The sequence below is a fragment of the Melozone crissalis genome, unplaced genomic scaffold (genome assembly GCF_028551555.1).
Source record: "Melozone crissalis strain CALT ecotype California unplaced genomic scaffold, PUWL_Pcris_2 ptg000007l_1, whole genome shotgun sequence".
Taxonomy (NCBI): domain Eukaryota; kingdom Metazoa; phylum Chordata; class Aves; order Passeriformes; family Passerellidae; genus Melozone; species Melozone crissalis.
The window spans coordinates 14,004,945-14,021,018 of NW_026535785.1; positions in this window are offsets into that span (position 1 = coordinate 14,004,945).

The following is a 16,074-nucleotide window of genomic DNA, read 5'->3' on the forward strand; positions in this document are numbered from 1 at the left end:
GCAAGGGTCTCTAGCAGGAGTTTCTTCAAGTGGAAGCTGAAAAGTGATATGAATTCAGAGTAAGCCAAAAGTGGTAAAGTTTGGCTGTGTGAAGTTGCAGCTTTTATTAAGCTGACTCCCAATTTTCATCCATTTTGAGGGAGCATTCTGAGTAAAGTTCAGTACAGGTTGTTCAAAGTCAGTCTTGGGTGATTTCTTGTTATCTCTGTCAACATTGCAGTTCATTGTGCTGTCATTTCAGCAGATTGGCATTGTTTGAAAACTCCATGCTATGAATTTTCATTTAGCTCCTACTGGCAAAGGCTGTGGTGTTTGATTATTGTTTGCTGTGTGTGTGCTAAATTTGTGTTATTTACCAGAACCTCAGAGAACCGTTGTGCTCTTTGTGCACTGAGCAAAGGAATTTTGTGGAAACCAGGGGCCCAGGAGTCTAGACTAGAGTACATACATAGAATATTGCCACTGGCTATACATTAAAAACAAACAAAGAAAAACAACCCAATAAACAAAAAACCCAAAATCCAACAACAACAAAAAAGGAGGAACAACTGCCAGAATTAATTCTATCAAAGGAAAAATCTCTCAAATTAGTAGCACGGGACTGCCTTCTAGTTACATGGATCTCAGAACTATGACTGTAGGGCAGTTGAAATTGAAGGGACTTTAAGTTGAAGAGCTAAGTAGCAATGATGAGGGATTTTTTTTTCCAGAAGGAGAACAGAAATTGATATTCATTCTTCCTAAGTTTCAGCAAACTCCTGGATTTCCCATTCAATATGCAAAAGCAAACAACATATAGCAGAGCTCGGAATTGCAATTTACTGCACAGTATATTCAAGTTGTAGCACCTTTTATGTTACCTGATAAAAGCTGTGAATATTCCATTCCATTAGAGGGGCAGTATGGCACTTTCCCCAAACCTCCATTTCTTTTCAGCTGCTCTGGCTGCAGAGAACACAGTGGTGGGAATACAGATGGAGCCAGCAGCAGTGCCTGCATGCACAGCAGCACAAGGCATGAGCATATGTGTGTTTTTCTGTTCCTTGCTCACTGTAAATAGTGTACAAAGAACATAATCCATCAGATATGGTTGCTGATTACTGCTCAGCCTGCTTGGCACAACCCCACTGCACTAGATTTCTTGTCTGAGGGCAGATTAAAGGTATTAATAACAACCTGATTGCAGAGGATTTGTAGCAAAGCAGCTTTGAAATCAAATGATATAAAGGGTAGTGCCTATGACAAAGTGTAGATGTGCTGTGAATCCCAACATGCAGCTCATAAAAAAGCTGTTGAAATTCCAAAGTGGGCAGACTCCCACACAGACAGGAGCTTGCAGCATCCAATCAGTTTAAGAGCTCTGCACAAATATATTATTCTGCAGGTTGAAAGGCTGGGTCTATTACAAGCAGTAAGGCTTTTCAGATGCAGTGTTTTACAGGGTTTCAGTAATGAAATGGCTCACTTTAATCTTAACCAAGGAACTGCCAGCCTTTATAACAACACAATATTCCTAAAAAGTGCTCAGCAGTCTAATGAGAACAGCCCCCATTTGAGCAGTGCTGATGTTGTGTTCCAGGGAATATTCACAGTGTCTTGATCTATAAAGCTCAAAATTTGGAAGCTGCAAGTGATAAATGAGGCTCACTTGCCTCTCTTCATTCTAGAAATGCATCTGAAAGTTTCACCTGCATCACTAGCAGGTTGAACATTTTGAGGATTAAGGGGTTATGGACAGTCTCTGGCATGAGCTAAAATGTATTTGGGAACATTTCTGCTGTTTGAAAAATAAATGTGGTACAGCAAGAATGACAACAGGTTCTGATTTGAGAATCTAATGTCAGATGTGCTACTTTGAGGCATGTTATTTCAATAGGGTACCTAGGAAATTAAAATATTTTGGGGGGGGTTAGATCATCATTAGTACTTCAATCTCAGGGCAAAATCTTAAAATCTTAGCCCTTTTCGCCTTATTTTGTGCACTGCGCTTTAATAAATGAAAATGCAGAAACACCCATGAAGATGCTTGTTTTAACTGCAATAAATACAAGGAGAGCAGCCTATTATTTAGCTGAACCTTGTTTTTGCACTGCTAGTAGTTCTTTTTTTCAGGTCTTGAAAATACATTGCTTCTGTCAGTATTGGGATACATGCTGCACATGGATCCTGTGGGGTTTCTGGATTTTTCTTTTTTTCTGCCCTGCTGTCTGAGTTCATCTCAGAATGACAGAGCACACAATTCACTAACCCAGCATGATTGTTTGAAAAGAACATGTTTAAAAAGGCAGTGGCAGTCCTGTGAAACTGGGGAGAAAGTTCTACTCAATGGTATAATGTTAAAGAATAAATTTTGTGTCAAATTTTAGAAAAAAGATGCCATTTTTCCACTAAAGGTTTATTCCTTCTGATGTTTAGTTTTCTGTGGCACATCCAAGATGCTGAATTTTCACTAGAGCCAGTTAGAGTTGTGCATATGGAGTAAATATTTATTATTGAAGTGAAATACCAATGTCAGATAATTTTTGGTCATTAAGGCTATATATTTGGGAGGGAGCCCTCACAAAACAATGGATCAGAAAACCCCTACAGAATGTTATTTGTTCAGGGATACCTTAATTAGGTTGTTGAAAGCTGGGACATCAATGGCACAGATTTCTGGTCAGAAATCCTTGTGGCAAGTCTGCCCTCCTGTGTGGGTGATGAGAGAATTTTGGATCATGTAAGGGCAGCCTTGGCCCTTGGGAGTTGAATGGAAACCAATGGCCAATGCTTGCAGAAAGCACCCTGGCTGTGGGTCACTGTCCCCAGTTAAAGGGACTGGCAGGCTGGGTGGTAGAGCTGCCTCTCAGCTGGCAGCAGACAGTAAATGCAATTTGGAAGCCTAGAACAGCTTCAGGTGTTTAAGCAATACCTGTTGTGATTTTTTTGTTTGCTTACTTTGTCTTGGTTTTAAATTGTTTTAAATTTCAAGCTATTTCTGGCTATAAAGGCTCTGCAAGTGCAGTTAGGAAGATGCAGAATGGGTCACTCTACCTTTAGTTCCATGCAGGAATGCCAATATCGAATGTAATACTTTGCTATAGGTCAGAAAAGCTCCAAAATGTACTTTGCTGTTAATATATTAGTGCATACAATGGCTGTGGAGTGGGTCTGTCTGTGTGGTCAGGGGCAGTGTGGCATCCCTGAGTTCCCAGCAGTTGGTCATAAGGACTTTTTCAGAGTTTCTGGTCATTTCCATGAGTAATATTGTTTTGTTCAAGTTCCATCAGGAGCTATGGGAGTCAGTGGTGCTGGATGTTTGATTTTAATTGCAGAGATGTTAATGTTGGCCTTTCATTCCTGACCTGGGATATCCATAATCCCTGGGATGCTGATGGCTTCTCCTCGTGCCTCTTTCTGATCACCCCCAATGGTGCTGGAAATGGTTTCAACTGGAATAAATGAGTTGGGTGAGAGGGAGAGGGGCTGAGTTCACATCCTGCTTCTCTCCTCTGCCCCATTTTTCTCTAAATTAATTATTTTTCTTCCTAAATTGACTCTACTCACCAGATGATGGTGATGATCATCAGTAGCTTAAACATGGCCAGGGCTCTGAGGATTTTGTGATTCTTTGGGTCAGTTGCCTGTTAATTATTGAACCACTTGTAGCTGAAGAAGTGTAGATCTGCAGTAGATAGCATATTTGGGGTAAAATCCTGATTCAGCAGAACTCCAAGAAATCTGGGAAGTTGAAAAAAGCATTGCAAGCTTTGGTATCTGCTGCCTGTGGCACTTTTGAGGGAGAAATCTTACTGTGAAGTTCAAAAGCAATTCCATTGATTTGCATCCTACCTGCCATGGCAGGGCAGGCCTGGGCTGGGAAGGAATGACTGCACTCCATCAAATGTTAGTTAGATGTGGCATGCCTGAAAACAAATTAAAAAGTGAAGTGGTGGTGAATAAAATCATAGTCTTTGCTGTATTTGGCCTTGTGAACAAATAAAATCCCAAGAACTCTTTGAGAAGCATAGTGAAATATTGACTATGTGAATCCTTTAGAAGTGAAATAAATATTTCCAATCCAATAAAATTCGAAAAGAGATCTTAAAAAATCAAAAATTGTTTATGTACCTTTTAAATAGAGTGGATGGGTGAACAGGGGATCTAAATTTCATGTAATTCATTCCTTAAATGCCTGTTCCTTGAAAATACCCAACATAATGTAGATTAAGGCAAAGCCAATAAATGTTTTTAACTTTTCCAGGTACCTAAGGATTTTTATGTCTTCTGAAACATTAACATCACCACTGGATAAATGGCTAGGTGTTCCTTTATATTAAGGAAAAACTACATCATTGAAAGGGACAGACAGGTGGGAAATGTGCTTAATCTCCATTTTCAGTGGTGCTAAAGTGCTGTTGTTGCCTCAACACCAATACTGGTACTGAATGAAATGCATGGAAATATTGTGTTATTCAGCAGGGGGGTGTGCTGGGGTAACTGAGCTGCTCTGGGTGAATGTGAATTAGCAGTGGCTGGATGTGCCATTGCAGAGCAGGGAGGAAATAACTTCCTTTCTCATCATTGGTTTGCTTGTGCCCTTGAAAACATGTGAGCCTTGAGGAATGAGAGCTGCAGACAGGAAGAGCTATGGATACCCAGGGAGCTGAGGGGAACATGGCAGCCTGATGTAAAAATTTAATGAGCTTGCTTTTGACACTGTGATTTGTTTTAGCAAATTTTTCTAGGGAGCAAGGCCAGGAGCCATATGTAAATGAGCTTTTCTTGAGATTGTGCTTGGCGGACAGCTGCAGGGAGTGTTAGGGTGATGAAATGATGCTGCACATAATGGGGTTAATGAAGATTACAAGTTACTTCCTTCAGGGAAGTGTGCTCTGTTCATTTTTTTTCTTTTGTTTTAAGCAAGCTTATCCTGAAAGTCAGAAGTTTAAGTGTTTCAAATGTTGTGAAGTCTAAGTGGAGTTTGAGGCAATGCACCACAAATTGCAGGTGGCTAATTAGCCATTGTGATCTCACTGAGTGCCTGCACTTCTCCCTGCGTGCACTTTTCACTTCACAATCTTGGAATTCAGAGGAGCTCTGGAGCTTCTCCCTGGGCCTGTTCACACCTCTGCAACAGTTAAATACAATGCTTAGAAAAAAACAATACCAAAAATTGTTCAGCTGTTATTTAGACATGGAAAGAATTCTGCAATTGAAATGATTTGACTATTTAGATTAATAAACAGCTGTGGAAAAAAAAGAAACCAAATTAAAAATAACCTTCTGATATGTTTATTTAGTCAGGAAAGGAAGCACACAGATGTGAGAAAAGCCTTAGTCTAAAGGTAAGTACTTCATGTACTTCCTATCAGAGAAGACTTAAAAAGCTGTTACCTCATGAAAATGAAATTTTCTGGATGCTTCTCTGTCATACAGTAAAGTGAGATTTTTTGAGAAGAGCCAAAGGCAGAAATCTTCAGTGCTTTATAGAAGTTTTAAAGGAAAACCAGGAGGCAGTGGCATATATGGCTTTTTGCCACACTGGGAGAACTGTGGCATGGATTCTCAGTTATCCAAGTTCTTGAGTCCAGATAATTTTAAATTTTATTTAATGTATCAGGGAAGGGGAAGAACTCCTGGAGCCCCTGGTGGGTGACAAATGGAGCAGGAGTCAGCAATGCTCCCTTGCAGCAAAAAGGGCCAGCAGTGTCCTGGGGGGCATTGGAGGAGCTGTCAGCAGGCTGAAGGACACAATAATTTGGATCTCTAAGCAAGGTTCTGTTCTTAAGGCTCCTTAGTTTCAACCTGTTTTCTATTACAGCATGTTTCGTTTGCAAATCTGTGCTTTTCTACTGCCCTGAGCCACTTTTTCTCTGTTCTGCCCTCTCAGCCTATGCTTTTCATTTCATTTTTCTTATCTGCTTTTCTGCTCCATTTCATAATTTACCTTGTTCATCCTTATCATAACTCAAATTTAGCTATTGGCAGCAGAAGTATTCTGACCCTTTCTTGCAGCTGGCTTATCCAATGTTGTTATTGTTTCTGTTAGAGAGGTTGAGTATTTCTAATACAGTTCCGTTGATTTATTTAATAAAGAATCACAAAAGCAGGTTCCTTGGAGCACAGCAGGAATCAAGCTGGTTATAATGCCAAGCATTTACTCTGGAGTGCTACTTACAGTCTACCAAAAGTTCATTTTAGAGCATTTCCAGTGAAGAAAGGACATTTCCTAGATATGTTCTTAAGGCTCCTTAGTTTCAGTCTGTTTTCTCTTACAGCATGTTTCATTTGCAAATCCATGCTTTTCTGCGGCCCTGAAAAAAAATGTGCCTCTTTATTGGGTGCTAAAAGTTCTTGTTGAAGTTGCCTCTTTTTCTTCTTTGCTACTTTTTTGTAGCTTCTTCAGCAGAAAGGCACACTTCCACAAATACCTGCTCAAACCCCATTATTGGCTGTGGATGTATCCCAGTGTGGTAATCCATGTCCGTGTTGTTAGTTTAGTGTTAGTTCTCCTTTAAAAAGATGTAGATCATAATGTCTAGATGTTGGAATAATTTTAGGGAATAGTATATGATGCATAAATCTTCAGTCATTCTCCAATCCAGGCTGGAAATGTCTGTGAGTGTGAGGGAAAGAAATTTCTAACTGGCACATGCAGCTATTTCAGAATGTCAGTTGACTGTTATTATGCCGGACTAGGCAAAAAAGATAAGAAATATAATTTACTGGGACTGTTGCCTCTTAGTATATTTGGACTAAAATGATATATTTTGTAGTATAAGATGTAAAATTTAGTCCCAAGAAGTCTTCTGCTTTATCAAAATAAAGTTTATTGCTGTCTTCCAGTTTGACAGAACACAATAATATGTTTTATTATATGTACTTGTAATCCTTTGATTGAAAGAAACCTTTATTCCAACCTCATCCTTTTTGATGTCATGTGAAGATGATTTCTGTTAGAGTACATTATTATTTTGTGCTATTGGCTTTTGTCTCTATTGTTTTCCTATTCATTGAAGAATGTTTTGTGATAAGGATTCTTGATGGATGCCAAGATCTGAGAGGGGTGTTCAAATGGGGACCTAAGACTTTTTTGTTGACAGACAGAATAATAAATAAAAGCCCATATTTTTGTCTAATCTAGCTGCACTATTGATATAAGTAAACTTGGAAAGGGTTCTGTGCTAGTATTGGTTTCTGTGGTGTAATGAACATGCATGAAATTTCATCAGCACATTTTCTTACCTTTTAATACTTTTATAAAAATCACAGAATATGACCTACTCAGGGCAGGAGAGAATATTTCCTTACAGCATTACCTCACCTTCCATAAGTACATTTAACATTGCTTTTGCCAAACAATATCACACACAAACTTTTCATTACTGTGAGGACCAGCCCTGTATTTTTTTATACATTTGTTGGGCTTGTGAAGCACTACCCCCTTTGTGTGGAAAAGATTAATAGTTTATTATACATGACAAACTGGGGAATGTGGCTGTGCTGCTGTGCACTGTTTTTATCATGTAGAAAGTCTGGTGCAGACAGAATTTGAAACTTTAATCACAGCTTTGTGCCTTGGTGACTGTGTTATCATTTCTCTGACTTTACTGTGGGGGAAATTTACTTAACTGCCTCTCCTATTCCTGTCTTGCACTCTTTTTCTTGGTATAACTCTTGCCAGTTGTACAGAGTTTAATGTAGTTCCCTTCACCAATTTGTACTGCCATAGAATTGATGCCATCAGTAAATACTAAGTTTTCATGTAGATAATCTATTTCTGCACTTTGCAAAAGGTGAGACAGATAATTTGTAGATGAGTTCAGAGAATCTGATTAGTGCTGGAGATCCCGTATGCCTCGTGGGCAAGAGCTGGATATCAATAAGCTGAATATCAATTTAAACTTTGCACTGTAAGGCAGTACCTCATCTTTCCTGTAGAATAAAAGTTGCACTCTGTTTCTACCAGTTGATTCTAGAAAGATTTAGTGTTAATTATCGTGTCTTGTTTAGAAATTTTCATTTTTGACTCTACCCTATGTAAAAGTAGTGAAGAAATATGTAGATTCCTCTTTGATAATAAGAAGAAAAGATAAATATTATTACACATAGTTTAATTTAAAGTGACATTATCAGTATAATACGTGTATTTAATTTTGTTTCTAATTCTCTTAACCATTCACCCCATATTTACAGAAATCCACTTCTCATTTAGGTTGCCATTTAAAAATTACAATGTTCTATAGAACACATCTATGAAATGACCTTTCTTCATGGAAATGCTCTAAAATGAACTTTTGGTAGACTGTAAGTAGCACTCCAGAGACAGGTTCTTTAATGTACTGGTTATTGCTTTCAAATGACTCTTAATTGCCTAAATTAATAATGAATTTTTTTTCTTTTGGTTCTTGTAAGGGACAAATGAATTTGAATCACTCTCTAAAGAATTGGATCACTGGACATCTTCTGATTACTTTTTATGTTCATGATGAAATTTAAAGAAAAAAAAAACCCAGTAAGGTCACTTTCAGAGTGTTTTCTGTTAGTGAGAAAATCAAAGGAAAGTGACACAAACTCCACTTGACCATTCTTAGGAAAGAAGAGAGACTGCAAGAACAGAGGAACTTATGTCAGCTCTGAATGGCACAAATGTCTGCAAAGGCAGTGGGGCACCTTCTATCTTGCTTAATGAAAAATATCTTTTTATTCACCTGAAAATATTGGTGTAATAACGCTGTTGTAAAAACTGAGGCCAATATAAAAAGATCACTGACCTGATCTGAAAACAGAGGAAAGGATAAGCCTATTTTGTGAGACCTATTTATATCTTTTAGGAATGTTCAAATATAAAATTTTCCCATGTTTTTAGTCCTCTCTGCAAACTTTATCCACTAATATGAAAATCTGCATTATGGGATGTACATGAGTTTTCTGTACTCCATCTGGCAGCTCAGAAGAGAGACAGAAAATTAGTCAGGAACTTTATTAATCACTTGGGAATCAGCTGAGTATGTAATTAGCCCAGAAAAGCTTTTTAAAATGTTGCCTATAAGGTATGGTAAATCAATTCCAGCTCAATAAATCAGGCTTGTTTGCAAACTTGAACTTCCAAAAATAGCACATTCAGAATGCTGATAAACCAGCAGCAACTTGATAAAAAGCTCTTTTCTGCTGTGTTATCAGTGGCTGGGTCCTTAGTGGCAGCACTCAAATTAAAAGGGAAGTGTGGGAAATGAAAAGATGGAGAAATTGCATTTTGGGCAGCCTCAGGTGCTGCTGTCAGGGGAGGGGACATTCAGGGTTGTGTTTGTGACTTGGCTCTCATGGCACACGCAGGATGTGCCTCTTCAGACACTGCCTGCCAGTGACAGAAAAACCTGAAATTATCTCCTGTCCTGTTTAATTATGTCTAGGGGAGTAATTGCAGTGAAACAAATGGAGCAGGGGGGAGCCAAGTAAATACCTGCAGTCATTGCATGGGGTGGTTTATTTGAGGGTTTCCCCTCTATTGCATTATGGCTGCTACTTTAATATTAATGTTAAATACTATTCTTAAACCAGATGTACCTTTAATTATTAATTCAAGGAAAATTAACTAAGGTAGGAAGACTGAGTAGAATCTGGTGGCCTGTTTCTTAAAATTTCCTGGGTAAAGAAGCTCAAAATGGGTCTAAGTTGCCTTTTTTGTTTGGTTGGTTTGATTTGGTTTTTTAAAATATAAATGTACAGTACATTAGGAAAGTAATGGCTTCATTCTGAGTTTATTGTTTTGAGGAGAATTCAGCCTAATTTTGTGTAGAGTTTTCCCTGGAAGAATGCATGAGTTGATATTTTAACTCTAATGTTCCTCTCATAATATCTTCTCTGTTTTGTTTTTTTAAAGCCTGGCTGGCAGTTTCAGCAATCCCAATGCAGTGTGTTTTCATGAGACAGGGATGCAGGGGTTTGGTCTGTACACTTATAATTTCCTGTTAGGAGCCATTTACCAGCCCTACTTTACACTGATCCATGGCAGGAATACTACATGGAATTATGGCAAACAGCTGCTGTGGAGGTGCTCAGGGTACTCCAGCTTTGCTGCCAAGAGAAGCCTGCATTTTGCAAAGACTTAGAGAATTTATTAATCAAAAAAGTAATATCACAAGATTGTTATATTTAGAGAGTTGCCTTTTAATTGCTTAAATTTTAACAGGTGGATTTCAGGCTATCTTGAAATGCCTGTATAACTGGAGGTGAAAATTCTCTGCTAGCATGGCAGAGTATTTATCACACTCCTCCCAAACTTCCTTTCTTAATGTTTGGGATTTCTACAAGTAGAAGAGAAATCTAAAAGATGACACAAATATTTGGATATGGCTGGGTCTTCAGCGGGCTTTCAGTGCTGTGCATGAATTTTCATGCTTTTAATCTACATGTATGTACTGGGCTCTTTCTATGCAAGCCATGAGATGCTGAAAAAGTTTTATTATACATACAAGGAAACTTGTAGAAACAGGTGAAATTTTTGTGTCACTGTCATATAAAACTGAGGAGATTGACGAGTATTACATGTTGCAGAAATTTGCATAGCACAGTAGGTCAGAGATAATTTCTCTTCTCTTCTTCCTATTATTTGGACTCATTGGGCCACAGTTCAAATGGCTGTCTGTGATTGGAGAGTGAGAGCCCAAAGTGACACTTTTTCTCTGATCCTTACCAAATCTGAATTCATTTCAGTATGAGGAGAGACATTTCCCAGAGCAAGATTTTTGATATGCTGTAGAAGATTAATCTCACTTTCAAAAGAAATGTGCGTTTGTTATCTTAAAGGAACATGCTGCCACAGCTGGGATTCATGTAATACTTTAGTTTGCTTAGTATTGCTTTCATAATTAAGACCTGGTAATTTGTTGCATATTGATAGCAGGGATGGACCCTGAAAAAGGCTTGCAGCTCCCTGCAGTTTTGATCCCAGAATGGTTTGGGTTGGAAGGGATCTTAAAGCTCATCCAGCCCCAAGGGCAGGGACACCTTCCACTGTCCCAGGTTCCTCCAAGCCCTGTCCATCTTGGCCTTGGACACTTCCAGGGATCCAGGAGCAGCCACAGCTTCTCTGGGCACCTGTGCCAGGGCCTGCCCACCCTCACAGGGCAGAATTTCTTCCTGAAATCTGTGTTTACCATCACCCCCTGTCCCACCAGTGAGTCCTCACAGGAAAATGTTCATTTTCTACTGTTGCAAAAGCAGCAGAGAAGCTGCTTGGTGTGGAGTGCTCTCAGAACACAGGTGTAGCTTTATATGCTCAGGAGGCAGCAGAGAGTTCAGAGAACTTCATTGCTTTTCATGTGTTTGGCAATTCTTTATAAAAAGAGATCAGATCACCAGCAATTATAGCATGATGTGTTAGAAATCCCTTCACATAAAAGTTAGGTTGTGCAACAATTTAACTGGGAACTTTTGGGTCCAAAAGATATTGACAATCTAAAGAACACATTAAAGAGACTTTCAGATATTGTGGTCATGTAGTTCTGGGTTAACTTTTTAGTTCCCTGAATGTCTGTCAGAAAAATAACACCTGCTGAAATGATCAAGGGGATCTCAGGGAGAAAAAAAAAATCTGAAGATCTCTAAAGGCTGTTCTCTGTACTCCTGTAGACTGTACAATCACACTAAAGTTGACAGTAATTGTTTCTGCATCTTTCTGTGCATCTCACTTACATAAATGACAATTTGCCAGGAGCTCTGTGATTGATTTGACTCAGTAACAATTTGGGATCAAAACCTGAACTGGAACATGGTGCATATTTTCGTTTTTAAAAAAGTAGCTATGGTAGAAGGGATTTTTTTTTTTATTACATTTGAAAACCAACAGCATACAGGCAGCATCCACAAAGCTTCTACTTGGGGATTTTTTTAACAAGCTTTCTTCAAAATTACAGTAATTGACACATCCATTGGTTTCAGCAGTCTTTCCAGCATTCTACAATATTGCAGAGATCCTGAAATGATACTGGAAAGATTAATCTAGGAAGGTGATTTTCAGCAGCTCTGTTGGAGAGAGTTGGTTTTCACATACACATTTTGCCTTGTTTTGATGCAACTGCTTTGGGCTGCAGGGACTTGTGGCATGGCTGGAAAGGACATTACAGGTGAATGTGAAGAAACCCTTCTGGCATCTGTGACCCACTATCCTCTGCTCACCTCTGCAACTCTGAGCAATTTAGCAAGCAGCTGATCTGCCCCAAGGTTTCAAACATAAGTTAGTGGGTCAAAATTTGAAGGATTTGAAGTGGGACAATAATTTCTGGATAAATGTGTGGGGTGTTTCTATGTATCACCATAGAAACTTCCTTTTTTTTCTTATGACATTGTCTGTCCTGTGATATGTGTTTGCTGTTGAGTGTACTGTTATAAACTTGGGAAAATTAACTGCTTTTGTTATCTTGTAAGATGCAAAGCAAAGCAGCTGGCATTAGAAGGAAACCCTAGACTTGCTGCAGCAGGGCCCTGCCAGGTCTGTTTGCACATTGCAGGGTTTTGCAGCTTGTGGAAACCACCCAATAATCACAAACCAATTTGTGCTTCATTACCAGTTAGAGACCATTTTTGAAGGGATATGTGCTTCTCTCAGAAGCCTATCAAACAAGAAAAGGAAATCTGATTAAAACAGTACCAGAGGAAGCCCTGGGATGTTCTGTTCTAACTTGAAATCTCGTCAGACTATAGCAAGTTGAAGGCAGGGCAAATTTTATGCTTCAGCAACTTGTAAGGGTCTCTTTGACATTTTCAACCATAAATAATTAGTTCATGGTGATGATACTTCAGCTTGTCTTGCAGCAGATATTTTGAAGCAGAACAATCTGCTGGATGCAGATAAGCATTTACTGAAAGTCATTATAAGGTAATAGGAAATTGTTCAGAGACCTCCACTAAAGCTGAAGTTGAATAACCCCAGGAGCAAAACCTACATACTAACGGCCCAATTACACTCACAGCTTACAATTAATTACTATTTAATAATTTATAACTAAGAAAGATTATATGGAAGTGTGTTTCACTGCTGGCTTACAGACCTGAAGTAAACTGGGTATAAATTGGGGAGTATGTTGTTTTTCCAAACAGGCATGGCAAGTGGCATTATCTTCTGCTCAGTTTGGAAGCCTGTTGGCTTGGGTTATTTAGGTTTATTTAAGTAGGTGACAAATGCAATAAATGTTACTGATATTTTTATTTCTGCTGGCACAAGACAAGAGCTGTTGATAAGGTTATTTGTGTAGGCTGTTTGCTGGTTAAACACCAGGGTTGTTGTTTTTCCTGTTTTAAAATGGAAGTGATTGTGGTCACAGAGCAAATGGACTCGTCCACTGGAGTGCAGTGAGTGATACAAAAGGAAGCAGAAAACTTTTCTGGCAAAAAGTAGGTGATGTAAAGATGAAAAGCTTCATCTGTTGCTTAGGAGAAAATGATGCCTTTCAAAAGGAGGGAGACATGAAATGAAGTTAATACTAGGAATATAAAGATATGGAAAAGGGATCTAAGTGAGATCTGGGAAAATAGACAAATTTGGATTTTAAAAAGCACTATTAAATTGGTGTGCATAATGTAAAATGGTAGTAATAGTTGACGGAACTTAAGGTTCATATTAAAAAAAATCCTATATTAAAAATACAGAACAAAAGCATTAGAGAAATATCTGTGTTTCCCCTCATGTTGAATTATGGGGGACTTAACAGAAATACTTGTAAAATAGAAAAATTACCAAGTTGAAGACAAGTATTTCTAGTATTCAATTTAGAAGTTATGATTATTTGTTATTATTATATGTTCTCTTCCAGCCTGTCTAAAGCCAGTAGAAAATTATGAACATTCATTGGATGTTTTGGATAATCCAAACAACATTGAGAAATTAGGTTGATGTTGAAACAGGTCAAGTGCTGCTTTAAAAAATGTTAAGAAGTAATGATCTGTTTGTGAGCATTTAATTAATGTAGATTGAATTCTAAAGTTTTCTTTATTGCTGTATTAGACAATTATCAGCTAAAATTTTACTATAAGATTAATGTTACTTTTAAGATGATATATTTACAGGCATTATTACAAACCATGAAGGCAGCTAATTTGTAGAATTCATCTGAATTGATTAATCAAAATTTCTTTTCCTCCCTGTAATTTTTCTTATTAAAAACCCAAGGTTGCCTTTTAATGACCAGTTTTTTTTGACCCACCAATGTATAAACACAAAAGACAACATAATAATGCCCAATATTACTCCATTAACCTTCTAGAGCTGCTGTTCACTAGGTCCAAGATTATATTAGCAAAGTTCCTTACAGACTAATGCTGTTTTGTGTAATACTTCCTCTAACATATCCTTAATTTATGGCATTAATCATCAATGACAAAAATTTTAACCTTTTATGGCCTCCCCAAAATTAATGAAAATTAATTTTCACAGCATGTCAGATTGCTGTCATTGGTGGCCAGACTGCCAAACAAATGACTGTGACTTTGTGTTCCTTTGGTGAGGTAAGTTCTGTAAAAATTAAGAAAATAATATATTTCCTACCTTAATCTATGGTAAATTCTTCAAATGGATTTCTCCATGGGAACTAAATGCTGGAATTTTCAGTCCCATCTCTGAAGTAAAACCTTGTTTGTTGTTTTTTGCTCTCCAGAGAGATGTTCTTAAATAGTGTGTCTCAAAACTGAGTTGCTTCATTTACTTACATTACTTTAAAGGACAAAATGAAATTGATATGGTAAAATAAAATTCCTTTTCATTTTCTTGTGCTACTAGATTTATTAGCAGGCTCTCTGGATGTGACTATAATTATCCCAATGTCATAAATATTTTGTTGTGGTTTCTGCAATGCTGTTATTGAGAACCTTACTAAAAAATGTTCACTCCTTTTACATAAAGGTGGCCTATCCTTCACTGGGGGGAGGGGAGGAAAATTTCAGACACTCTTTGACTATTTACAATAATAAAAATTGAGAAGTGTGTGGAGAGTGGTCTAGATGATCCTCTATATACTAGAAATAAACCATAAAACTATGAGTTTTTCTGGAGGAGCAGAGTTATTTAAAAGCCATAGGCTGTGTCCTGGAAGGTGAACAAATGATGAACACCTCTGCTATTCTGCAAATAAAATGAAATAGATGAATGTGGAACTGATATTGCCTCACTTGGAAGTCTCTATGTAGGTTTAGCTTAGGCTGGCAACAGGTGTGGAGCTCTAATGAGAGAACTTATTAGAATGTTATTTTCTGAAAAAAGCACACCATATAATGTATACTCCTGTATTTGGGTATTTAGCCCTTGCAGTAATTGTAATTTCAGTAAACTCCCCTTTTGGAATTGCTTTCTGTAGACTTCTGGGGGATCCTGAGAAGGAAAAGTGTCTTGGTAGCTAACCCTGGGCATATTTCTTGGTGCATGACTCTGTAGGATAACCTTGAAATAGCTGAGCAATTTTCCTCAGGTATGAGACTGAAATTTAGTGTCTTTTTGAAGTTCATTTCTGTGCTTCCACCACTATTAAGCCTTTATACACTCACATTGTGTGTAGGTTGAGTGGGAAGGGCTGGAAGGAAACTTTGAATGCTCAATGTGTAATTTAGCCTCTTGGAACAAGCAGAGATATTTTATGCAGGAAAGGACTATGGAATCCAGCACTTGAAAAATGGGATGCTGTGCTGAATCTTCCACCCCCACCCTGCCCCCCATCAAATGCTGATTTACCTATCTTTGCCCAGTTCAGCTTAGCCATTGGATTTTCCCTGTCCATCTTGCTTGCACTGTGCTTTGTAATTTGTTCATAGTGCTTCAGAATTAATGCCTTGGGGCCCATGGAATCCTCTGTAATGAAACAGTGCCAGGAAAACAAAGTATGGGAACTTCTTTTCCATAATAAATTTAGGATCAGTAAAAATGTTCTATTTCTCACTGTAGCTGAGTTGGTCAATTAACTGCATGTAAAGGTCATTCCCACCAAATGCTGAATGTGTGGAGTGCATTACTCTTTGACAGAAGCAAGGTCACCTGCTCCATATGTTTGCTCTCATTGTTAATAATGTGCACATTTTTCCTGAACTTTAAGCTGAATTAATGTA